The sequence below is a fragment of the Lepidochelys olivacea genome, assembly GCF_965140295.1.
Source record: "Lepidochelys olivacea isolate rLepOli2 genome assembly, chromosome: 1".
In the NCBI taxonomy this organism is placed as follows: domain Eukaryota; kingdom Metazoa; phylum Chordata; order Testudines; family Cheloniidae; genus Lepidochelys; species Lepidochelys olivacea.
Window position 1 is genome coordinate 50,959,101 of NC_140411.1, and position 26,558 is coordinate 50,985,658.

The window sequence follows — 26,558 nt, forward strand, 5'->3', positions numbered from 1 at the left end:
AGGGAGAGTCAGACTGAGTAATGAGCTTACACTGGTCAGGCTTCTGACCAGTACAAGAAGGTACACTTCTGGTGTACCAGGCTGGGGAGAAATTGGCTGGAGCCTCCCTATTGTTGGTTCATGAGTGGGTGGGAGAAGCATTTATGTAACTCAGTTGGGTGTGTCCCTGCCTGTGGATGTCTGTGTAAGTGGTTTGTAGCTTGTCACAGCATCACAGTGTGAGAGGGATACCACAAGTTGGTAAGACAGGGCTCAGTGGTCCCACGGTTCAGGTTGCACCCTGGGAAAACCTGTCAAACCTCTCAAGTAAAAAACACAGCTGTTAGGATCACCTCTGAGTCAGTGCACTCTGGGAGGATTGATCTCTTCACCCCCTCCAAACCCCAGCCCTTCAGCACAGCCCTGTCTGCTTCCCCTGTCAGGCTCTGGGCCCCACTGAAGGGATGGGATTGGGGGAGGGGGTGAAGAGCTCAATCCTCCCAGAGTACCGTCTTTGTGTTCCCACTTGCAGTCTCTTCACTGGCCTTGCCAGCCCAGGAGGATAACTGCTGCGGCAGTGGGGGAGCAAGACAGCCAGGGACCCTGGTCCTGACAGCCAAAACTGCCTGCACAGAGCTCAGTCCACTTCCCCTGCTGGACAAGACATGGCCCCCTTTAGGTCCTCGCACACTCCTGATAACCTCGTCATGCCCCCAGGGGTGGGGGTGCCCCACAGTTTGAGAACTTTTGATCTAGCAGCACAATCTGATTATTTGTTTTTATTACAGTGGCCTCCAGGACGGCTGTAAACATTATTGTTGAACCAATTAAAAAACAAACAAACAGTTCTCCATTTGCCCTCCACCTTCCCAGCTGTAGACCCCACCCTGTTCCCTCATGAACAGTTTAAACATAAAAATACTGTTCCCTTTCCCTGCCTCCAACCAGCTGGAGAATCTTCCCTAATCGAGCATGAATCAGGCCTACTGGCCCTGGAGTCCCAACATGTGGTAACTATACTGACTGTTCTTTTCCAGTCTGTTGAACTCAACAGCTTCCCTTGCACTCTGCCTCTTTGAATAACTGAATTCTGGGCTAACTTAACCTAGGTTCAACAGTTGGGTTGTATAACTAGAGCTACTGGTGCAGGAAGTGAAACCAGCTATTATAGGGATAAAAGAAACATGGTGGAATAGTCATCATGACTGGGCTACAGGTATTGAAGGGTATGTGCTGTTTAGGAAAGACCGAAATAAAGGTAAAGGTGGTGGAGTAGCATTATATATCAATGATGAGGTAGAATGTAAAGAAATAAGAAGCGATAGATGGATAAGACAGAGTCCGTCTGGGCAAAAATTACATTGGGGAAGAAAACTATTAGAGCCTCCCCTGGGATAGTGCTTGGGGTGTGCTATAGACCTCCGGGATCTAATTTGGATATGGATAGAGACCTCTTTAATGTTTTTAATGAAGTAAATACTAGTGGGAATTGTGTGATCATGGGAAACTTTAACTTCCCAGATATAGACTGGAGGACAAGTGCTAGTAATAATAATAGGGCTCAGATTTTCCTAGATGCGATAGCTAATGGATTCCTTCATCAAGTAGTTGCTGAACCGACTAGAGGGGATGCCATTTTAGATTTGGTTTTGGTGAGTAGTAAGGACCTCATAGAAGAAATGGTTGTAGGGAATAATCTTGGTTCAAGTGATCATGAGCTAATTCAGTTCAAACTGAATGGCAGGATTAACAAAAATAAATCTGCAACTACGGTTTTTGATTTCAAAAGGGCTGACTTTCAAAAATTAAGGAAATTAGTTAGGGAAGTGGATTGGACTGAAGAACTTATGGATCTAAAGGCAGAGGAGGCCTGGGATTTCTTTAAATCAAAGCTGCAGAAGCTATCGGAAGCCTGCATCCCAAGAAAGGGGAAAAAATTCACAGGCAGGATTTGTAGACCAAGATGGATGAGCAAGCACTGTAGAGAGATGATTAAGAAAAAGCAGAAAGCCTACAAGGAGTGGAAGATGGGAGGGATCAGCAAGGAAAGCTACCTTATTGAGGTCAGAACATGTAGGGATAAAGTGACACAGGCTAAAAGTCAAGTAGAGTTGGACCTTGCAAAGGGAATTAAAATCAATAGTAAAAGGTTTTATAGCCATATAAATAAGAAGAAAACAAAGAAAGAAGAAGTGGGACTGCTAAACACTGAGGATGGAGTGGAGGTCAAGGATAATCTAGGCATGGCCCAATATCTAAACAAATACTTTGCCTCAGTCTTTAATAAGGCCAATGAGGATCTTAGGGATAATGGTAGCATGACAAATGGGAATGAGGATATGGAGGTAGATATTACCATATCTGAGGTAGAAGCGAAACTCGAACAGCTTAATGGGACTAAATCAGGGGGCCCAGATAATCTTCTTCCAAGAATATTAAAGGAATTGGCACACGAAATTGCAAGCCCATTAGCAAGAATTGTTAATGAATCTGTAAATTCAGGGGTTGTACTGTATGACTGGAGAATTGCTAACATAGTTCCTATTTTTAAGAGAGGGAAAAAAGTGATCCAGGTAACTACAGGCCTGTTTGTTTGACATCTGTAGTATGCAAGGTCTTGGAAAAAATTTTGAAGGAGAAAGTAGTTAAGGACATTGAGGTCAATGGTAATTGGGACAAAATACAACATGGTTTTACAAAAGGTAGGTCGTGCCAAACCAACCCGATCTCCTTCTTTAAGAAAGTAACAGATTTTTTAGACAAAAGAAACGCAGTGGATCTAATTTACCTAGATTTCAGTAAGGCGTTTGATACTGTGCCACATGGGGAATTATTAGTTACATTGGAAAAGATGGGGATCAATATGAAACTTGAAAGGTGGATAAGGAATTGGTTAACAGGGAGACTACAGCGGGTCCTACTGAAAGGTGAACTGTCAGGCTGGAGGGAGGTTACCAGTGGAGTTCCTCAGGGATCAGTTTTGGGACCAATCTTTTTATTACTGACCTCGGCACAAAAAGTGTGAGTGTGCTAATAAAGTTTGCGGATGATACAAAGCTGGGAGGTACTGCCAATTCAGAGAAGGACCAGGATATCATACAGGAAGATCTGGATGACCTTGTAAACTGGAGTAATAGTAATAGGATGAAATTTAATAGTGAGAAGTGTAAGGTTATGCATTTAGGGATTAATAAGAAGAATTTTAGTTATAAGCTGGGAACGCATCAATTAGAAGTAATGGAGGAGGAGAAGGACCTTGGAGTATTGGTTGATCACAGGATGACTATGAGCTGCCAAGGTGATATGGCCGTGAAAAAAGCTAATGCGGTCTTCGGATGCATGAGGCGAGGTATTTCCAGTAGAGATAAGGAGGTGTTAGTACCGTTATACAAGGCACTGGTGAGACCTCACCTGGAATACTGTGTGCAGTTCTGGTCTCCCATGTTTAAGAAGGATGAATTCAAACTGGAACAGGTACAGAGAAGGGCTACTAGGATGATCCGAGGAATGGAAAACTTGTCTTATGAAAGGAGACTCAAGGAGCTTGGCTTGTTTAGCCTAACTAAAAGAAGGTTGAGGGGAGATATGATTGCTCTCTATAAATATATCAGAGGGATAAATACCAGAGAGTGAGAGGAATTATTTAAGCTCAGTACCAATGTGGACACAAGAACAAATGGATAAAAACTGGTCATTTGGAAGTTTAGACTTGAAATTAGACGAAGGTTTCTAACCATCAGAGGAGTGAAGTTTTGGAATCGCCTTCCAAAGGAAGCAGTGGGGGCAAAAGATCTATCTGGCTTTAAGATTAAACTTGATAAATTTATGGAGGAGACGGTATGATGGGATAACATGATTTTGGTAATTAATTGATCTTTAAATATTCATGGTAAATAGGTTCAATGGCCTGTGATGGGATGTTAGATGGGGTGGGATCTGAGTTACTACAGAAAATTCTTTCCTGGGTATCTGGCTGGTGAATCTTGCCCATATGCTCAGGGTTTAGCTGATCGCCATATTTGGGGTCGGGAAGGAATTTTCCTCCAGGGCAGATTGGAAGAGGCCCTGGAGGTTTTTCGCCTTCCTCTGTAGCATGGGACATGGGTCACTTGCTGGAGGATTCTCTGCTCCTTGAAGTCTTTAAACCACGATTTGAGGACTTCAATAGCTCAGAAATAGGCGAGACGTTTTTCGCAGGTGGGGGTGGGTGAGATTCTGTGGCCTGTGTTGTGCAGGAGGTCGGACTAGATGATCATAATGGTCCCCTCTGACCTTAGCATCTATGAATGTCGGTTGAACTCGTGACAGAAAGTGTATTGTAGGAAACTGTAACATGCTGCTGGGGATACCCACAGCTATGAGCCACTGTACTACCGCTCTGCCTCTCATGAGTGAGTTTTGCTGGTGATTAGACTGTGTCAGCTCCTTCCCACACCAGTCTGTTTTCCTCACCAGCAAACTCCTCAGGGCTCTCCCAGTCCAAACCCCACCTAGTATGTAACAGTGAACTTAAGCCCCCAAACTCTTCAGAGATATCTCTCTGCAATGCACAGCTCTTACCACTGTGCATTCACAGAACATAGTAAGTTTGCTGCTCTGTTAAAGAGTCAGTACATCATAGCTTAGCAATTTAACTGGGGTAAATACACCTTTCCCTTGAAACACAGCATTGAATTGGTTTACAGTACAAGTAAAACAGGTTTATTAAGAGTGGGGATTAAGTGATACCAAGTTGAAGAGATAAAGGTAGAGATAGTTACAAGCAAATAAGAGTGAAGTGAAAGTCTAAAACTTAATCTAGCAAGTCTAAAACATCTAAAGTCTAAAATTTAATCTAGCAAGATAAAGTCTTTGTTCAAGATTATTTTTTACACCCCGGTCACCTTTCCATCTTTCTACTGGCTAGGACCCATCACTGAGATCAAATTGCTTGGTTTCTTCATCTCTTGAGGTGAAGGATAAGGATAGAGTCTATGTTCCTTATATCCCCAAAGGGGGAGTCAGGAAGGCCTCCTGGGGATTCAGGCTCCAATATCTCTCTGGGGTGCATGGAACATGTTAATTCTCCATCTCTTGAGTTCAGGATCAGGATAATCTCCACTTATTAAGCTTGATTCCTTTCTTTAGAGCTAATATATAAATTGAGGTAAACCCACATTGCTTTGTCTAGGACAGACCTGTTTATTACCTTTACCTCAGCCATCTTGTCTTAAACATATTCTAGAAACATTGCAGGGAATTCATAAACTTTACATATAACATTAACACCTCCATTATACAATTATATTAATAACCAGCGTATTATGCCTTGTGAGATATCAAATGAAAGTAATATTTTGTACAAACACCATTGCACTCGTGTGCAAATATAGGGGTGATTATAGTCACAGGAACTATCCTGCATTGGCAGAGGGTGGATTAAATGTCCCAACATTTTTTTTATTGATATATGATTTTGTGCTGTAATTAAGACAAGCATTAAGCTTGTCCTCCCCGTCCAAATTCAGATATTTGTTGCTCTATTACAATTTAGTTTTCCAGTTGAATTGCACGGCCTGGATCCAGGAGAAAATATTCTTGGCCTTTAGAGCTATGGGAGCCCCTGAAGCTGGCTCAGCAGCAGGCCAGTCATTTTACAGCTGTCAGCCCAAGAGCACACTTAAAGAACTCTGAATTTCCTGTTTCCCCAGCAGATTCCAGGCAATGAATCAAGCCTGTAGTCATTAATTGCATATAGAAAAAAGAGAGAGAGAGAGGAAAGAAAACAGCATGCAGTATTGTAAATTAGAGGACTATATATGTCTTTCAGAGTTTAATAAGCGCACCACCATTTTTTAGATCTCTGAATCATCTGTTAATTTTATTGCATTATGAGATCTATGCAACACAGCAAGGCAAGGTCTCAGACAGGGATGAACCACCTTCAGATAAATGGGGAAGCGGGGGAGTGGGTTTTACTGGGATTCCCACTGACTTCAAGAGAAACATGATTGGACCTTAAAAGTGCAACTTTTATTTTGGATAAACACAACTGCTTTGTCTCTGAGCTGTACACTAGATCTCAGGTGTAGACAAAGAATCAGTGATGTTAATTTCAAAGAAATGTTTAGTTTGGCCACATTAATTAAGAAGAGGAAAAACAATTGACTAGTAATTTCTACAGGGACTAAAATATGACAGGTTATTAAATACACAAAACAACACCTGAATGCTCTGACACACATGGGTCTCATAATGCATTTGGTAATAGGGGATTTCAAATGATTAAACAGCTAATAAAGTGTGAGCTCTTTGTAAGGATGGCGGGTGGGTGGATAAAAAGTATAACAGCAATGATTGAAAAGAAATGACTAAGGTGGCCCTGATTATAAACTCCGACCACAAAGACTTTAACTTGACCCGAAATACTTTTTCTGAGCTCAAATTTGACATGCTTGGTCTCAGCCACAGAAAATACTTTCAAAAGAGATTTCCAAATTTGCCTGATTTTTGTGGCTTTAAGTCTTGACCTTAAGGTCCCATTAACTTTGTATTGGACTAAATATCCCTTTTGTTCAAGTTAAAGTCTCTCCAATGGTCATCTGAGACTATTTCTTCCATGAAATTTCTAATCACCATATGTTGCTTTCTGGGTGTCTGAGGATATATGGCATCAGGATGTTTCTGCTACTTGTTCTAGTTCATGGACACTGCTACAAATCACCTTATCTGAAAGTATTCATATATGTCTATCTAAAGTTGCAGTACAGTAGAAATAGGTCTACGCAGTGATACTCAGACTGAGGCTCACGAGCCACAAGTGGCTCTTTAATGGGTCTCCCGTGGATCTTTGCAGCACCTGATATTAAAACATTTCTTTAATTTTAAATGAATCAGGATCCTTTAGATCCATGACCTTTTCCCCCTCCGCATGAGGATCATTAGGAAAACACAGTTCTCCTTTATATCCCCCTTACATTATGATATCCCCTAGTTCACGGACTGCAGTGAAAATGTTTACGCTAGGAAAGTGTCTCATTACCAGAAAGCACACATAGCAAAGCTCATATTTGCACTGACGCTGGTTAGTCTCTATTTAGAATTCTCTTTACAATTTAAAGTACCACATTCGCTCAATTGAGTTAACAAACTGCCCAAACAACTTTTTTTTATGGTACCCACATCTCCTCTGCATTTCCTGATGCCAACCTCTCAGTTTGTTTGCTTCTCCCACAAGCACCTTCATCCTCTCCTCTCCTCATTCGCAGCGCCCACTTCTACCATAACAAGAAGTCAATCTAGCCATTATTCAACTTTGGAGGAATCAGGGATATTTTTTAATGAATGTATATAAATGCGTGCCTTTTGATTGCATTCCTCTGTCCTACCTATGGCATAGTGGTTGGTTTCTGAGACTGAGCTCTTCAGAGCAAAGACTGTTTTTGTATGTGGGCATGCATACGTAATGGTTGCCACCAGAATACGTATTCAGAATAACTAACCTATTTCCCCTCCCCCTCATTCCCTAAAGAGAATAAATGTTGTTAGGTTCAGAGATGGGCCTGAGCAAAAAAGTTGGATCCAGATCAGGATTTTGATCCCATTGGCCTATTACAGAAATAGGTTCAACTTGTGAAATATGGATTCTGGGATTTTGACCCACCATCACTTTTGAGGTGGTAGGTTTGGTTCATGCCGATCTCTAATAAAGTTTGAGACTACTAAGAACATTTTGACCTTTATTTAGTGCACTAAGCAGCACCATGTTAGCTTATTAAAAAATAAACAACCCTAGATCTTTTGTTCCTGTTGTCAATTACAACAAACTGGTGAAGAAAAAGAATGTTGTCCTAGCTGCAGTGTTATTTATAATCACCTAGATGCAGAAAAGTGTCATTTATATTTCACGGTGAATAACAGTCAGACCTGGAGCTCCCTAATACACAATTTATAGTGTTTTTTAAATTGAAGTCATTACTCATGTGCTGAAAAACTGTTTGTCATGATAATGGAAATTACTTTTCTATCAATTACTCCTGGAAGATTAGTTAATTTACATTTGTAAGGCATAACAGCATCTCACCTCCCAAAGAGGATGCTTCTCATGAGCATGAGTTAGTTTAGGATTTTTTTCAAAAAGCTAGTGGAAGACAATTTGAGAATAGAAACAAGTGTACCTAACCGCAGAGTATAAACTCTTCTTGAGCTACATACACCACTGCATGACCTACCAGTTTGTGCTATGACCTTATAGCGGGGTGGTCACCCACTCCTGCCTTAAAACAGTCTGGGGAGAGGGCTGTGGCAAGGAAAGAAAAGCCTCAGGTGGGGGCCATGCCCCAATCAGGCTGCAGCTGGCTTAATGAGGGCCCAGGTGGCCCTTATAAGAGGACAATGGGCCAAAAGTACAGAGTCTCTTCTAGCTGTGGAGGAAGATGGGCCTGGCTGTTGGGGAGCTTGAGAAGGTACCTAGAGTGGAGCAGGACTGGGAAAGGCTAGAGGATCTGGGAGGCTCCAGACTGGAAAAGCCCCAGGCTCCAGGCCTAGCAGATGGCCTAAGCCAGGGTACTGGGGTTGCAACAGGGTAGCCCACAGGTAGGCAGATGCAGGAGGTCTAAACTCCCCTTGCCTGTGATGAGTGGCTTATATGCTGCAGTCCGCCCCAGTGTGTGTGGGCTCAGTGGTGACTGGCAGTAGCCAAGACTGAGGTGGGGATAGTGGGTGGGGGTACCCTGGGGAGGGGAGACCAGAGACTGTGGGGTACTGCCAGGGGGCAGCACCCTGGGTAAAAGGGGTATCAGGGTCTGGGAGGGACATGGGGGCCAGTGGGACACCCTGCCTGCAGAGGGTGCTCCAGAAGCTGGAAGAGCTAATTCTCTGAGAGACCAGCAGGAGGTGCCGCAGGGGTGAGTCTCACACTGTGACATACCTCAGCAGGACTTACTACTGGGACAAAGACAGGATATCGATGGGAAACTTCCAGTAAACAGGTGCTGCAGGAAATTGTATGGGTGATTCTGTAAGAGGCATGCTTCCCTTGGAACTAACACTAAACCAAGGTGTATTTAAACTCAGATTTAAAGTCCTAAGGGACCATCATGATCATCTAGTCTGACCTCCTGCACATAGCAGGCCACTGAACCTCACCCACCAACTCCTGTAATAGACCCATAACCTCTGGCTGAGTTACTGAAGTCCTCAAATCATTTATAGGCTTCAGGTTAGCGATTCTACCATTTACATTAGTTTAAATGTGCAAGCTCTCTCTGCTGTGGAGAAAGGCAAAAAACCTCAAGATTTCTGCCATCCTCACCAGGAAAAATTTCTTCTTGAACCCAAATATAACAATCAGTTAGAACCTGATCACGTGGGCAAGATTATTCATGTGAACAATTCATAGACAGTCTATGCTAAAATGTCCTGTTATCCCAGCCTCTCTTCCCCACCCCCCCATTGCCAGCAGGTTTGTTTCATCCACCTGTTATGTTTGGTCTTTGAGATTAAGTTCTTTAGGGCAGGGTCTCCTCATTTACTATATGGTTGTACAGTAATTAAGACAACAGGGGCCTTTGCTGGTCGAGACCTCTAGCTGTTACCACAATATAGATAAAACAAGAACAGCCCAATATGGTGTTCATTTGACAGTGATGCTGTTTTTTAAGAGTAAAATACTAGGGTCCTGATCACATGTGGACACTAAAGATTCAAAGGCACTTTGTAAAACATGACATGCTTAACTTCTGTCCAAACTAACACTACTCATGACATTATTCTGTTGAAACTGTAGAGGGCTACCTTAAGTAACTTCTAATAAAAATAAAATAAAAAAAAAATCACTGTGCAGAATTGCTATGTTTCGCTGCAGAAATAGTTGCCTTTCAGTGGTGGCCTATGTACAGTGCTTAAGGATAGAAGAGGCTACCTCAATTATGTATTTTTACAGGCCCACCTTTGGTGGTGTTTATATTTTCCTTCTGTTATCTGAGATTTTAGGGTGCATTTAAGTAATTTTCAACCTTTTCTCCACAACCATAAAGACTAGAATCTTTCTTTTAAAAATAGTGTCTCAAAATTGTCTCCAGGATCTGGGCCTTTAACTAAAACTAAAAATAAAAGATAAGCGGGACTGTATCTGGGTAAAACTTGTCCCTCGATGCTTTTTTCAATCTCCTTTGTGCATGTTCTGTTTGATGCACAGAGAAATTTCAGATTTCTAAAAACATTTTGATCACTGAAATGTTCGGGGAAGAATTATGAAGATCTTTGCAAAAGTGTGTCTTACATTTTAAAATTCCGGAATTTTAAAAGTTTTCAGACTGGTTGTCAAACTCAAGGGGAATTCTCTCCTGTTCCCCATTGTGAGACCACTCAACATTTTTCAAACAGTTCTCACATACACACGCTTATAGTACCTTACCTGAAAGGCTCAAAGCTCTTTAGAAACATGAATGAATTAATACCCCCAACACCCCTGTGGGACAGATGTGTTTCCTGTATTAGATAGGGATACTGAGGCACCAAATTTACTCATTGGCCCACACAAGAAAGCTGTAGGAAAGATAGGAAGAGAACCCAGATCTTCTGACAAGTCTTGTGTATTAACCACTACAACAGTGCTTTTCTCCTCATTTAAAATATAACATCCAATATCTAAGAGACCATTCATTTTAAATCCTAAGCAATTAAAGTCTTGGAAATACAATATATCGCTATATTAACAGGCTAACGTTTGTATGACTCTAAAGATACTAAAGTGCCTCTGTGTAAGTGTTATGTTATATTGTACAGACAGCAAAAGCTTTTTCTAGACAAGTATGTGTGCACATGCACATTGAAGGGGGAGGAGGAAGGAGAGGAGTTTGCTGTGACACTAGAAGGGAGGTGGCTAACTGAAGTGAGAATAACCTCAATAAAAATCCCATCAGTCAATGCTGTGTGCTACACAACCTCTGCCAACAGGATGGAAATTGCTACAGCATATCCTGGCATGGTGCAGCAACAGTTATTCGATCAGTTCATGCCTGAAACTCTTTCACTAGGGGGTGGAAATGCAGTAGTTGCTGGTTGTAAGCAAGCCAGCCTGTGTAAGGGATGCCATTATTTTCTTAACAGTGACCAAAAGATGGGGGCAGGGTGCAGAGGACTATTTTTATTTATGTTCAATAAATTCATACATTTCTATTTGAATTCAAATTGTCTGTAGTGATCTGAGCTAAAACTGTGTGTGAAGGGCTTTCTAGATTCCCTTTGATCAATTAAAGTAAATCTGTCCTATAACTGGAAATAAAACCATCTGGACTTTGCCTCATCATCCCATGACAACCTATATGCAGTTACAGAATTTAAGGCTGCGCAATAGCTACTGATAAAGATGGAGCAAAAAGTCTTTAAAAAAAATAAAGGTTAACAACCAATCACAAGAACATGCCCAAAAGACCAACTCACAATCAGGTAAGTCCATTAGCAAAATCAGAGCTCACTAATTAGAGATGTCATCTATCACAGGTGTGCAAGTGTGTGTACCATCACTGTACTCCTCTGTAGCACTATTGTGGACTGGTGCTTGGGAGGACAAGTTTGACACGTAGGCGAAGCATTAGACAGTATTGTCTTGGAGTACTCTGCTGTAGGGTTGGTGGGGAAAGAGGAACTGAGTGCCTCACTATGGCAGTGATTGAGAGGGTTGTCTGAAGTCTCCAGTTTGGTAGCAAACACGTAGGACTGGGTTCTTTTTCCAGGGCCACTCTGCTTCTATATCTTTCTTTCCCCTTTTCTGTTTCTCTCTCCTCCCCAGGGCTGTAACCATGCCAGGACAAGTATGGCAGCTACCCAGGGTGCAAAGCTGCAGGGCAGAAAAATGGGGTGTGTGAGGGGGCGCGGCACATGTGGTCCATTCCACCCCCTGATTTCCATTTAGCACAGAGGTTTTCAAGTTGTGGGGGTAGGGACACCCCACAGTTTGAAAAGAGGAGGTTACTCACCCTGTGCAGTAACTGACATTCTTCGAGATGAGTGTCCCTGTGGGTCTCCACTCCAGGTGTTGGTCCCTGCGCCTTCACTCGAGATTTTTACAGCAGTACTTGTACCGGTCGTGTATGTGCAGAGCCTACCACCCAGCTCCGGGTGTACCTTCATAGTACACGTGCACAACCGGTCTCCTCAGTTCCTTCTCTACAACGGAGGCTACCCCAACTCCAAAGTAGAGGGGAGGAGGGTGGGTAGTGGAGCACCCACAGGGACACTCATCTCGAAGAACATCATTTACTGCCCCTCTGGCGGAGGTGTAAGAGGGAGCAAGTGGTTAGGGGTTGAATGGTTGTTGAGTTAGTATTATCATACTTAAGTGATATCATGCACAGGGTGAGTAGCCTCCTCTTCTTCAGGAGATGTCCCTGTGGGTGCTCCACTCCAGGTGACTTAAAAGCAGGTGTATCTCAAGGAGGTAGGGACTTCGGATTTGGTAAGAATGCAGTAGATGATACAGCTCTGCCTAATTGTGTATCAGAGAGAGTGCCTTGAGTAAGGGCATAATGCTTAACAAGTGTGTTTTCAGAAGATCAAGTGGCCGCTTTACAGATGTCAGCCAGAGGAACTTTGTGTAGAAAAGCCACGGAGGTAGCCACAGATCTAGTGGAGTGAGTTCTGACTCCAGCAGGAGATGTAGCTTTCTTTATCTGGTAGCACAGTTGGATACACTCAGAAATCCAGTTTGAAAGTCTCTGGGTAGAAATAGGTGACCCTTTGGAGCGCTCCGCAATGGAGACAAAGAGTCTAGAAGAGTTCCGAAAGGGCTTGGTTCTATCCAAATAGAAGGACAAAGCCCTGCGTACATCTAACATATGCACTGTGGATTCAAAAGAGTTTGCATATGGTTTAGGAAAGAAGGTTGGTAGATGTATTGGCTCATTGATGTGGAATGACAAATGCACCTTTGGAAGAAGCTTTGGGTGTTGTCGGAGGGTAACCTTGTCCTTGAAAAATAGTGTATAAGGGGGGGGGTCTGCCATGAGAGGTGCTATTTCGCCTTCCCCTTTGGCAGACGTGATTGCTACTAAGAATGCTGTTTTCATAGAGGTGTAAGAGGGAGCAAGTGGCTAGGGGCTCGAATGGTTGTTGAGTTAGTATTATCATGCTTAAGTGAAGGTCCCACGGAGGGGTAGGAGGTTTAATGTCCGGGTATAGGGATCGGAGCCCTTTGAGAAAACGCTTGGTGGTTGGATGAGCAAAAAACAGAGGTATCATCGATCTTGTCATGAAAAGTTGTAATAGCAGTGAAGTGGACTTTGATGGAACTGAAAGAAAGGCCTGATTGCTTAAGATCTAATAGGTAGTCAAGTATGAGTGGAAGAGGTGCAGAAGTAGGAGGATGTTGTTTAGTTGAGCACCATTGTGTGAATCGCTTCCACTTTCAGAGATAAATGATTCAAGTAGATTGTGTTCTGCTATGTAGGAGCACTCTTTGAACCTACTCGGAGCATGCTAGTTCGTTTTGGGAGAATCATGTAGGAACCAAGCTTTGAGGTGAAGCATGGACAGGTTGGGATGAAGAAATCAGCCATGTTGCTGCGATAGGAGGCTCGGTGTGAGGGGCAACAAAATTGGTGGGTGAATTAACATTCTGGTGAGGAATGAAACAACGGTCGTCTGGGTCATGACGGAGTAATCAGAATTACCGTGGCACGATCTGTTCATATCTTTGTCAGGACTCTGTGGAGAACTGGTATTGGGGAAAATGCATATAGTAAGTCCTGGTCCCATGAGACCATGAACACATTTCCCAGGGAATGGTTGCCCAGTGCCGCTCTGGAGCAAAATTTGGGACATTTTGTGTTTTTTACAGTTGCAAAAAGGTCTATGGTTGGGTAGCCCCAAATGCTGAATATGTTGCGGATGACTGTGTCGTGTATCTCCCATTCGTGATCCCAGGGAAAGTGTCTGCTTAATTCATCCACTGTGGTATTCATAGCTCCATGAAGATAAGTGGCTAATATCCAGATGTTGTTCACAAGGCACCAATTCCAGAGCTTCATAGCTTCTGTGCAAAGCAAGTGAGAGCGAGCTCCTCCCTGCCTGTAGAACATGCAGGCGACGTTATCTATCATTATCCATACATGTTAGTTCCAGATCAATGGGAGGAAGTGACAGCAGGTGTTGTGTATGGCTCCAAGTTCCAGGACGTTTATGTGTAGGGAGGTTTCAGTTGAAGACCATAGCCCCTGGACTGTGTGGTGGGACATGTATGCACGCCACCCTGTGAGGGATGCATCGGTAGTCATTATGAGGGATGGAGCATCCTGGAGAAAGGGGACTCCAGAGTAGGGGTTGGAGGGAACTGTCCACCACAGGAGAGAGTCTTTGACTCTGAAAAAGTATGGATAGAAGCTTGTTCAGAAAGTGTGTACATTTGGTCTGTAAACCATGGCCAACCAAGCTTGGAAGCACCTTGTGTATAGTAGTGCATTTTTTACCACAAAAGTGCACAAGGCCATGTGACCTAATAGTTGTAGACAGTCTCGAGCAGTGACCTGAGGACTGTTGCGAAGTTTCGTGGCCAGTAGCTTTATGTTGTTGAAGCAGTCCAGCAGGAGAGATGCTAATCCCATCTGGGAATCAAGGTGTGCTCCTATGAACTCCAGGTGCTGGGTAGGAGAGAATGTGGATTTGGTTTTGTTTATTTGTAGGCCGAGGGATAGGAAGCAAGTGACTGTGAGCTGGGTGAATCGAAGCGCTTTGTTGAGCGTTGAGGCTTTGAGGAGACCATCGTCGAGGTAAGGAAATATTATGACCCCTTGTCTCCTGAGGTAGGCAGTGACTATGGCTAGGAGCTTGGAAAAAACCTTGGGATGTGGTGTATAGGCCAAAGGGTAGCACCCTGTATTGAAAATGTGTCGGGCTGAGGGTAAAACAAAGGAAACGTCTGTGGGCCAACGTACAGTCACATGAAAATAGGTGTCCTGTAGGTCGAGGGCTGAAAACCAATCACCCTGCTCCAGCGCTGGGATTATGGTGGTGAAGGTAAGTATTTTGAACTTTTGCTTTTGATAAATTTGTTGAGCCACTTGAGGTAGAGGATCGGTCACCATCCCCTGGTTTTCTTTTCTGTTAAGAAATAATGGGAGTAAAACCCTTTCCCTCTATGTTGTTCAGGCACGAGTTCCACTGCTCACAATTGAAGGAGGCGTTGTACTTCTTGGAGGAGCAGTTGCTCGTGAGAGGGGTCCCTGCAGAGGAACGGGGCGGTTCGGTGGGTAGGAGGTAGGGATAGGAAAGGGATGGAATAGCCAATTGTGACGACCTCTATAACCCACTTGTCAGTGGTAATGTTCCGCAATTGATGGGAGAATGGTCGTAGGCAGTGTCCAAAATTAGGGACTTGGCATGTAAGAGCTGAAGTGGGAACGTTGTTTTCCATACCCTCGACCAAGGCTTCAGATCTGCTTATAAGTCCGAGGGGATTGAGATGCTGCCGAGGAATTGGGATGGTGATGCTGATATCTGGGTCTCTGCCATTGCTGGTGTTGCTCATGTGACCTGTGGAGTTGCTGGGTGTGTGCAGGGTTGCGTGGACGCTGGTAAGGTTGCGATCTATATTGTCGCCTTCTGGTCATAAGGGTTTGAATTCCTAGGAACCGAAGAGTTGCCCTTGCGTCCTTCATTGAGTGAAGTACGTCGTTCTTCGTGGAGGCAAGGAGTCTGTCACTGTCGAAGGGAAGATCTTCAATGGTACTCTGGACCTCGAGGAAAGGAAGAGGAGGAGAGCTGTGAACCTCTGTGCATGACAACTGCTGTAGCAATGGATCTTGCTGCTGTATTGGCTGCATCGAGGGCCGCTTGAAGAGCGGTACGTGAGATGATTTGTCCCTTGGAAACTAGAGCCATAAATGTTGTTTCGTTTCTTCCGGAATGTCATCAATAAAGTCCATGAATTTGTTTTAATTTTTGTGGTCGTATTTTACCAGAACGGCAGAACGTTTTAAATAATTAGCAATGCAAAATTGTAATGTAGAAGATGCGTATACTTTACGTCAGAGCAGATCTAATCGCTTACTGCCCTTGTTGGATGGGGTGGAGCGGGGAAACTGGAGCTTGGTCTTTTGGTTCACTACGTCTACTACCAGTGAGTTTGGCACTGGATGAAAAGGAATTCAGAGCCCTTGGAAGGGACGAAGTACTTGTAGTCCACTTGCTTACAGGTAGGTAGGCTTCCAGGGGGAGTCTGCCAGATGGCATTAGCAGGTTCCAAAAGGGCTGTGTTGATCGGTAATGCAATCCTAGAAGAAGAGGAGGGCTGCAGGATGTCCATTAACTCATGCTGCTGTTCAGGAACCTCCTCCAAGTTAATTCTTAACTCACTAGCAACTCTTTTGAAAAGGTCTTGAAATTTTGAGAAGTCGTCCAAAGATGATGGGGGAGGAGGAAGTAGGGCTTCATCAGGCATTACTGGGTTGGAGGCAGGTGGTGACTGATCCTGCAGTTGTGACGATGCTGCCTGGTCCCTTCCCAGCTGATGAATCTTCCACTGATGTGGTGGCAGGCAGGTGTCGTGCCTGGCTGTGGTGGCATAGCAAGCGTGGTCTTGAGGATAAGATGCCCATGGAGCCCAATATTGCCACTGTGGTGGAAAGGGCCTGGGTCATGCCATCCAGGGGTTTACACACCATGGGGCAGGCTCCTGAGAGTAGGACAAAGTAATTTTTCTGTGATCTTTATTGATTGGGGTCTGAGGATGGGAGATTTGATATGGTGAAAACTCTCCCTGCAGTCCAACTTCCTCATCACTGGAGGAAGGCTGTCCAGACCCTGACTGAGCAGTTGGAGAGAAGTAGGCATTGAGTAGGAGTGACTGCAGGATCGGTGACACCAGCAAGTCCCTTGACTGTGTAAACTGCAGTGCTGGAGCCCCTCTGTGAGGTGAGGGCTGTGCGAGAGGAATCTGCTGCACCGGTGTCCTGATCATTGTTTCACTGCTGGCCAGCTCAGCGGGTGACGGTGCTGGGACAGCAAGAATAGCCTGCGGGGTGCGAGGGATGTCAGGCATGTTGACATGGGTTGGCACCGCGATGGAAGCGGTGCCGAACAGCGCCATGAGAGAGGCAGACAACTGGAAGCCTGAAGCCTCGGCACCAGAGCTTTGTGCTACCACCGCAGCTGCAAGTGGGTTTTGCCTGGCGCCGGAGGAGCCCAGCACGTCAAAAGTGCTCAGACGGGGAAGCGCCGGGAGGGAGGTGGTAGACCTGCCCAGAGAAGTCTTGCCCTGTGAAGAACTCTTTGTGGGTGAGAGCGGGTGCCGCTTTTTAAAGTTTTTTTTTGTCTTTCTTTGAGGCAGTGGTGGAGGGTGGGATTGCAGCATATAGCAGAGTCGGCACATGGGTTTGAAGCTGACCCTAAAGATTTCTGAAGGAGGAGTTTTAATCTCAGCTCCCTGTCCTTACATGCCCTGGATTTAAGCTTACTGCAGTGGCCACATTTTTGGCAGATGTGGGACTCCCCAAAACGTTTTAAATTGCCATCTGAAAGAGGGATGGCATCATTGCAGTTAGAGCGGCGCTTAAAGCCAGGCATATCGGAAGCGGCTGAGGCTGACACGAACAAAGAAATTTTTTTTTTTTTAATTTTAGTTTTAGAGAGAAAAAGACAGGAAAGTGGTATCTAAGTACTACTGGTAACTAACAGGGAAGGTATATGAACAAAGGGGGAGAGAGTCTCTAACAAGTCTGCTGAGCCCTGTCTCAGGATAGGGACGGAAGAGAAGGAACTGAGGAGACCGGTTGTGCACACGTACTATTAAGGTACACTCAGAGCGGGGTGGGCCAGGCTTTGTGCATGCACAACCGATATGAGTACTGCTGTAAAAATCTCCGAGCAAAGGTGCAGGGATGCACCCACACCTGGAGTGGAGCACCCACAGGCACACCTCTCCAAGAAGAAAAGTCACTTCCTTCCTGGAGCCAGTGGATTGGAAGCTGCCCGCCCCTCTTGGGGGGGGGGGGCCCTGGCTCTCCATGCTGTGGGAGTCGGGGTGCTGGCTGGCTGCCCGGCAACCCTCCCTGCCCTGCTCCCGGAGCCAGGCTGCCTCTGCTCTGCAGGGAGGCCAGGTGGCACAGCTCTGAGCTGTGCCCTGATGTGCTCCTGCCTCTCCTCTGAAGCCCGGCACTAGCTGGCAATGCCCCTGTCCCCGGCCCCTGCCCCTGGAGCCCAGATGCCATAAGATGCTTCCTGAGGTGCTGGCTCATCACTACCCTGGTACTCCTGGCTCTGCTGCTGGCAGCCAGGCTCCATGAGCAAGAGCTGGCTCCAGGGGGCATCACCAGCCAGTGCCGGGCTCCTTTGAGGGAGAGGTAAGAGCGTGCCAGGGACGGAGCTCGAAGCTGTGCAGCCCGCCCTGCTCAGGGAGTGCCCAGCTGTGCAGAGGCATTGCATCTTTGTGGACACAAATGTGCTCACTTGCTCTGGGTGCTAAAATGCCTTGTTATGGCTCTGTTCCTCCCCTCTGTGCTGCTCTTTTGCTTCTCTCCTAAATTCCCAAGCCTCCCTCGATCTTCAACAGTTGAGCATCTTGTTGTCATCCACTACCTCCTGCAAATAGTTCACAAGAACTTCTTGTGAATTGTCTCCTGCCCTTGCACAGATTGCAAACAGCTTCAGAAAGCAGCACACCTCTCCTCCTTGCATCTGTCTGCAAGGAGGGCTCTGTACGTGCATCTTGTGATTCTTACACTTCACCGACACCAACCACTAGGTTAGTGCCTGGGACATCCCCCTCACCCTTGTTTTTTCTGCTCACAGACTGTGCTGTCTCAGCAAGTCAAGCCATATGCTTTTAAAAACATATTTGTTGCAATCCGTGAAATGAGACTCCTGTTCCTATTATTTCAGGACACCACTTATGACAGACATATTTGTGTTTCAGATTATGTTGAAAACCCTATTCTAATAGTTTATTTCAAGGTAACACCTGAAAACTATTAGTTCACTCCTGTAACAGAATCCAGATACCAGCATAATGACACACACACGTAGGCACTCACTTCAATTATCTCTGTGGTTATTTTGTAATTAGGGGGCATTTGTGACATGCATGCTTTGTGTGGCAGGCAAGTCAGCAGGGTGAGCAGAAGGCCTACCCAGTTAGCTGCATGCCTTACATACAGCTAAGTATCCAGGAGTTAGTCTACAGACAGGTAGATGAAAAAGTTGACCACCACCAAAACATTACACATTCTTGCAATGTTTTGACTAAGACTTACACCAAGATAATAGATAAATAAATTGGGATAGGTGGGACTGTAACACTATCATTTAACCTGATTCAGATGATTTTCAAGTGATCTGCTGTTACTGGCAAGAGATGCACATGAAAACTTACCTCAACTGTTGGTGAATCACTGGGCCTATCTGAGACTAGGGCTTTGAATAGCACTAACTGGCTACAATGACAACATCCCAATGCCAGCAGTCCAATTGTCTCATATCACAGGTCTGCTCACTGCAAGAGCACCTCCTTCTGGCCACCCTTAGGATTAGCTCTTTCCAGGTCCAATGCCCTATTCTACTGCTTGGTCACACACCCTACCACGTTCTCTCTCTGCATCTCAGAGTTCCTCTCTTCATGACTTTGCCCTCCAGCCAAGTTTCTATCATCCTCCCCTGCTGGGGTATCAAAGTCTCTCCATACAAACTGTCTCAGGCAGTCTTCCCATTCACTGCCCAGACTGTGCCACTTCTCCAGTGGCTGGCAGGAGAACCTGGACCCACCCTGTATTCCAAATTCCAGTCCAGAGACCCTATGTCTAATAACTGTGATCTGTTTTCTCCCAGACTCTGTTGCTATTTCCCTAGACTCCTTCCTACAGCTTCTGGCTTCTCCCCATTTCCGTTTACCAGCTTAAACTCCCTCCTCCTGGGGAATAACTGCACACTACTTAACTCCATAGGCCCCCAAATACACCTTCCTTCTCACATAGAGTGTCTTTCTACTGCTAATTTCCAGGCTTTATACCAGCCTCACCTGTGCCCTCTCAGCTGGGTTCCATTATCAATCAGTTTTTCAACCCCTCGCTCACCCTCAGGTGCAGACTAACAGGCTAATTAACCTAATTTAACCTGATGTGCCTTGTGTGGGGTGCACACCCTATCATGTCTCAATATATTGATTCACTTTTGTTCTGTTTTTGGTGTTTTGAAACCAGTGATACCTGAACATTATTTTAGAAATAGGAGTCAGTGGTTTGTGGTAGTCCAGGGCATGGCACAATGCTTCTGTCCAAACTGCTGGTTGGTAACAAAGGGCAATAGTGGACTCTAGAAACGTCTGTTTGTTGGAATGATGGAAAATTTGGTCTTAACATAACACTGCAGATACACGGATAGCAGCAGACCTGGCTGGAGAGGGGGCGGGGCAGGAATATCAACAGATTTCTACTTTCCCCAGCAACTGGTTCTGCTATTAAATTAACAATGTGGACAGGGATGCTTTCACACAGGAGTATCCTCCTGTGTTAATACTGGTTCTGCCAGGCTTTTCCGTAAACCCCACTCTCACACCCTCTAAATGAAAGAACTAGTAAATACTTGCAAAGTGCACTGGTATCTTCTCATCATCATGACCATGCTGAAGACCAACTCTTCATTTTGGTTGCCACCTTGGAAATGCAGAAAACCAGCCACTGCCCACCTCTTCTCTGCCTGCTCCCAACAAAATGGATACTGGTGCAGACTATAGCTAATTATTAGTTAAGTGTGGCTGGGGTGTGTGCAAGAGGCTCTGAGTAGGACTCAAGGTTATGGGTGGTGCCAAGAACTCTGTAAAGGGCTGTGGGTGATCAATACATGAGGAGAGCTGATGGGTGCTGGGTGTCTGAGGGATGCTGGGTGTCTGGGGGTAGTGGATGCAATGCACATGCAACTCTCCAAGTAAGGCTGCCAGCAGCCTGACTGACCATCCTGAACTCAAGAAGACCTCTGTGAAAGTGGAAGGGGGGAGGATACCACTTACTGGGCTTCCATATCTCTCTCCAGAGCAGGGAGCTCACTTGTGCTTAACTGTCTAATGGAAAAAAAGAAAAGGCTTCTGGCACTTATTCACCAGCCACTGCTGAGGCACTACAAAGAACAGCCAGTTGGCAACCCTACTTCTCACCATCTCCAACAAGCACATAACTCCCCAGTACATTGACACAATGAGAGTGTTAGGAACTGGAACATAGGCAGTATGGCCTAGTGGGCAGAGCAGGCATCCAGGTCCGAACCAGAGTCAGCTAACAAACAGCAGAGCCTGGGGTACATCCAGCATCAGAACTGGAAACGGAAGGTGAGGATCAGAGCTGTGGTCAAATACCAAATGCCAGAACCAAGGGTCAAGCCAAGTGGAAGTCAGAGGTCTGAGCTGGAGGGTTAGAGCCAGGAATGGTAGCTGATGGTCAGGAGCAAGGCATAAAGGCAGGAACCAGAGGGGCAGCAAGGTGGGAGCTAGGAGCAAGGGCAGAGATGAGGCAGGAACAGGGCTAAATGCAGATTGCAATAGTAAGTCTGCTCAATTTCTCAGACAGCCAACCCAGCTCATTTCCTGGCTTATGCAGCAGGAGCAAGCCAATCAGGTGGCTGCAGACCTTGGGTACTTTGATAGGACTGCCTGTAGGTCATGACCTTCCAGGATTGTTGAGATGGCACTTTACCTATCTGCCTTAGTGGTGACAAGGGCATGTCAGAGATTCAGGGTACTCACAGCCCCGGGTTCTAGACCTGCTTCCTCTGATCCTTACACCACTCCCCCTTCTGAGCTGCCACTGGGACTAGTTAGTTAGGATGATGCTGGTGAAACTTTTTCACTAGCTCAGGGGGGTGAATATGGGTTGCAGGCTCCCCGGATTGTTCCCATTTACCTTCCCAGTGTGAGGTATTGGAGGCAACCTTGCCACAAACAGGAGTCAAGGATCTCATGCACTATATATTCTTTGTGTCCCTGAATCCCAATTGGCAGAGGGGTTGAGACCCATCTGGCAAGGGACTCTCTATATTGGGCTTGAGGAGTGACACATGGAATACTGGATGTATGTGGAGGGACTGGGGAAGTTGCAACGTAAACACAACTGGATTGACCAGATTGCATATTTGGAAGGGACCAACGAACTGGTGGTTTAACTTCTGGGAAGGCTGATTTTTCCTAACCTGTTTTGCAGTGAGCCAGACCTTCTAGCTCCCAGCAAATACTGGACGCTCTTGGCATCATCATTCTGCAAACCATTTGTAGGCTTCTTTAGCCTCCTCCAGGTACCTCTGGAGTTCATCTTGGAGACGGTGAATTTACTAGACCCAATTGATGGTTCCCGGGTTTGGGGAGTCGGTGGCATTGATGCTGGAATAGGGTAGGCCCAGGGCCGGTGCAAGGATGTTTTGTGCCCTAAGCGAAACTTCCACCTTGTGCCCACCCCCCTCTCTGCCCTGAGGCGCCCCCGCACCATGGCAGCTCCACACCACGCCCTCCCTCCCCTCGGCCCGGGGAGCCGTGCGGCAACTCCCCACCACCCCCTCCCTCGGCCCGGGGAGCTGTGCGGCAACTCCCCGCCCCAGCTCACCTCTGCTCCGCCTCCTCCCTGAGCACGTCGCTGCTTCTCCCGCCTCTCAGGCTTGCACGCCAAACAGCTGTTTGGCACGCAAGCCTGGGAGGGAGAGAAGCAGAGGGGGGCGGCATGCTCAGGGGAGGAGGCGGAGCAGAGGTGAGCTGGGGTGGGGAGCAGTTCTTCTATGCGCCGCCACCCCCTCCCCCCAGTTACTTGCTGCAGGCGGCCCTCCCCACACCCCCTGCCCCAGCTCACTTCCGCTCCACCGCCTCCCCAGAGCGCGCTTTTGGCCGCCTCCAACCACTTGGCGCCCTATGCAACCGCCTAGTTCGCCTAGTGTTTGCACCGGCCCTGGGTAGACTTAGGCCAGGGGGCCATGGCCCTCCCACTTTTTGAAAGTGGATGGGCCTGGCGCATCTACTTTTCGCCATGCCCCTCATGTAAAGCCTGAGAGAACCATAATAACCCTAGAGACTCTAGGCAAAGTGGCAAGGGTTGCCACCTCTGACTGAAGATATTCCAGGAGATTTTTTTCCCCCCAACATGACGTAATGTCATTTTCTTAAAATCTCCTGGATTGCTTTCAACAGTCACCGGGAGAACGATGCTGATTCTGGAAGTCTCCAGGGCATCGTAGCTTAAATGTAATACTTTTAAACGAGTGCACCCCTGTGGAATGTATATGTGCCTGTTGATGTATGTTAATCCATCCTATATGGATTGTTGCATTTTAGCCATTCCCTTCTCAGGTGGAGACGCCCTGGCAGAGTTACTTTCCTGAGAGTCTGTCTGAAGCAGTGTCATTATGTATAGGCAGGTTGCAGTGTCGATAAGTTATGAGGCTTCAGAAAATGGGGTGGTTCCAAGTTGGGTTTCTTCATTCCCTTGCTAATATTCCCCTTTATGTGATACAGCATCTACGTTTCCATTTCTGGTCCCCGGACTGCATGAAATGGTGAAGCTGAATTGGGAGAAGAATAGCGCCCACCTGAGCTGTCTTTGGTTTAGGGTCCAAGACCCCCAAAGATACTTAAGATTTTTGTTTGAATTAATCTTTTCAGTTGAAATGGATGCAGGGGTGATTTCTATGACCAGCAGTAGAAAAATAAACTTCCCTTCCACACCTGAAACATAGTCAGCATATCCCTACAGGATGGATTGCATGCCCAGCTATGCACACAAACCGTCCCTGAAATTTGTGGAGCAATGCACTTTGGGATATCATACTGCACAGAAAGCTGAGAAGTCAAAGTCACAGTTAGGACATCCCATCCATGCTGCAAAATAATCATGTTAGGGTTTTCTAGCACAAATATCTCACATGATTATCTTGCAGAGTGGATGGCCACTGAAAAAACGCAATTATCACCTTCAAGAATGAGACTTCTGTGGGCAGGTAACAGAACTTTCCTTGTGATTGGCCCATCAATCTGGAAATTGTTTCCAGAAGGAACTAGGAAATCATGAACCTCAGCACTTACAGAGAAAAACCCAGAATTCACTCTCTAACTTTCTTACAATAATAACAACAAAATAAAGAGAAAAAAAACCCTCCCAAAGTCAGTCCCTGCAAACTGGAAGAGAGAGAGAAATATAAGCATGTGCACATTTTATAACTTGAGGTTATACATACAATGGTGACGGACATGGTGTAAAACCAGAATTAAATATGATTTTGCAGGGTGCTGTTAACAATAAATGAAATTCCCAGGAAAAGAATTGAGAGAACACAATCTTGTGCAGAATTTTAACTATGCTGTTCAATTTAATCTTTTCTTTTGGAAGAAACTCTAACTAGAAAAACAACTGCCAACCCTGTAGTTAACTGGCAGCCCTTCTATTTGTAATATTTATAATTGCAGTACTGCTTTGTTTATTTTGTCAAAATACCCTAGCTTGGCACACATACCAGCTGGAAATATTAGACCAGATTCTGATCCTAGTTAAACTGAAACAAATCCAGAGTAATTTCACTGACTTCAGTGGAGTTCTTGTTTATTTACACTTGTGTAACCAAGAATCTGGTTCACTGTATGTATATAGCAATAGCCGACAGTGAAAACGCTATCAAATTCATTGAATAAAAGAACCCAAGTGAGCACTCATATAAAGAAGAAACACTCTGTAACATAAGGATTATAGAAGCCCTTCAATTTGGAGACTTTTTAAATTAACATTTAAAAACTATATAACTTAACGCATATCAACATATATTCTATTATTTATACAGCTGTTTACATTAATTTACTAGTGGAGAAAAGGGAAAGAAAATGGCTGAAAAGACATTTGATTTTAACATTATTAAAATGTAGTGTGGTTTGTGTGATACACAGGGTTAAAACAATTCTAAATATTTACCCTTAAGTAGATGTTGGTGTTTGTGGATTTTAGAATAAGAATCTTCTTCCAATTAAAAGTGCCTCTTGATGTCAGAACAGCAGCACACAGCACTGGGGCATTTGTCTGGTTGGAAAATATGTGTTGTTTTTATTGTTCTTCAGCACCTCCTGCTGGAATGTCTTCACATAAATACCAATTTCAGATTAATGGAAAACTACTACTTTTTTTTCCCTTTTGGCCAAAGTTTAAATGTTCATCCTGTAGTGGTCAGCAGAAGGTGGCGAATAAATGGGAAGGAAACACTTTGGACCAAAGTCAAAGATTAGTCAAAGATGGTGTAATGCACATGTTAAAGGGCAGAAGAGAAGGGTGAAGCTGGAAAAGCAACTTATTTGAGGAAAGATTGAAAACAACCTTGTTTAATAGTGTAACTTTCAGCTTTTATCAAGGACTTAGTAAACCAAAAAAAGCTCCAACACATTAGCTTTAACTACATAGGAGAAAGTATAAAGTAACATTTTAGGACCAAATTGCCCCCCAGTTTCAGTTATTCTCTAAGTAGGAAACTGACACTCCTCAAGTTTGGACTCAGAATTTTTGCCCAGTCCTGCAGAACTGGATCCTTAAGAACTGGTGTTCAGCCCCAAAAGCTCTACTGCGGAAAAACATTTAACAATTCCTATTTATTTAAAAAATAAATAGAAAGGGATTTTTGGGGGGGAAGGGGGCAGTAATTTGTTTTTAACTGCCATGGATAATTCTCTCACACATTAGTAAACATTCTGTATCATTTTGTCATAAAAAGACTTCTGTAAATCTGCATCATAATGAGCTATAATCTCTCAAGCTAATTTGCCACAATCATTATTAATTGGCCAGCTTGCCAACACCTGATATGAACAGATTTTTCATCTAAGTGAATGCAGTGCCACACAATTGTGACAGCAGGATTTAAACTAATCCCTCTTCACACACAAGCAAGCACCAAATGACCGCTCATGACAAAGACACACACAAACCAGTCTGACATTTGCTGACAACTCCCATGGGATTCCCCCCTCAGCAGGACTGGCCCTGCACATAAAACCATTTTCAAATGGCATAGATAATCGAAGTCATTTCAATCTAGACTGGTTACATTCACTGAAAGAAACCTCCTCTTCCTACTACACATTTATTATCACAACAAACACAGCTAACCTTTTGTGGAGTTTTTCAAAGCAAGAACTGTTATCAGCTGAAGATTCACAATAGTTTGTCAGGGAAATGTTATTATACAGACAGTTTATCATATACATGTCATGTAAAGTTGCACATTAAAGTGTTTAAAGGCTGACATGCTAATTACACTCCCAGTTTTAAAGTTCAGGCATGAGACTTCTTACCTTGCAGTTGCAGCTCCAAGCTGTCCTTAAAGATAAAGCAGCCCATAAGACATCCTGGTTTTGTTTTCTTGCTTAAAAATATAATCTGTCAGAGGCACACAAGATGACTTGCAACGGGCCAGCCCCTTCTTGCTGAACACACCAATGGGAAGATCAGGGCAGCACATGTGGGAAGCTGCCTCCCTGAGAGCCTGTCACAATCAGCATATGCTCTTTGTGACTGAGGTGCCAAATTAACCTTGGTGTTAGTGTCACAAAGCACTTCACTGTGGGCGCCCCATGCAACCATAGCGTCCGGCTCATCATCCTAGCCATA

At 45.0% G+C, this 26,558-nt stretch overlaps 1 protein-coding gene across 1 annotated transcript in view; it reads right to left on the minus strand.

The window, feature by feature from the left end:
- The window catches only part of STARD13 (StAR related lipid transfer domain containing 13), a 475,243-nt gene extending 448,920 nt beyond the window's left edge, over nt 1–26,323 (minus strand). Inside the window, exon 1 of the mRNA XM_084616651.1 lies at nt 26,243–26,323. The gene's annotated coding sequence lies outside the window, so the exon portion shown is untranslated. The remainder of the gene's footprint in view (nt 1–26,242) is intronic.
- Between the last annotated feature and the right edge of the window lie 235 nt (nt 26,324–26,558).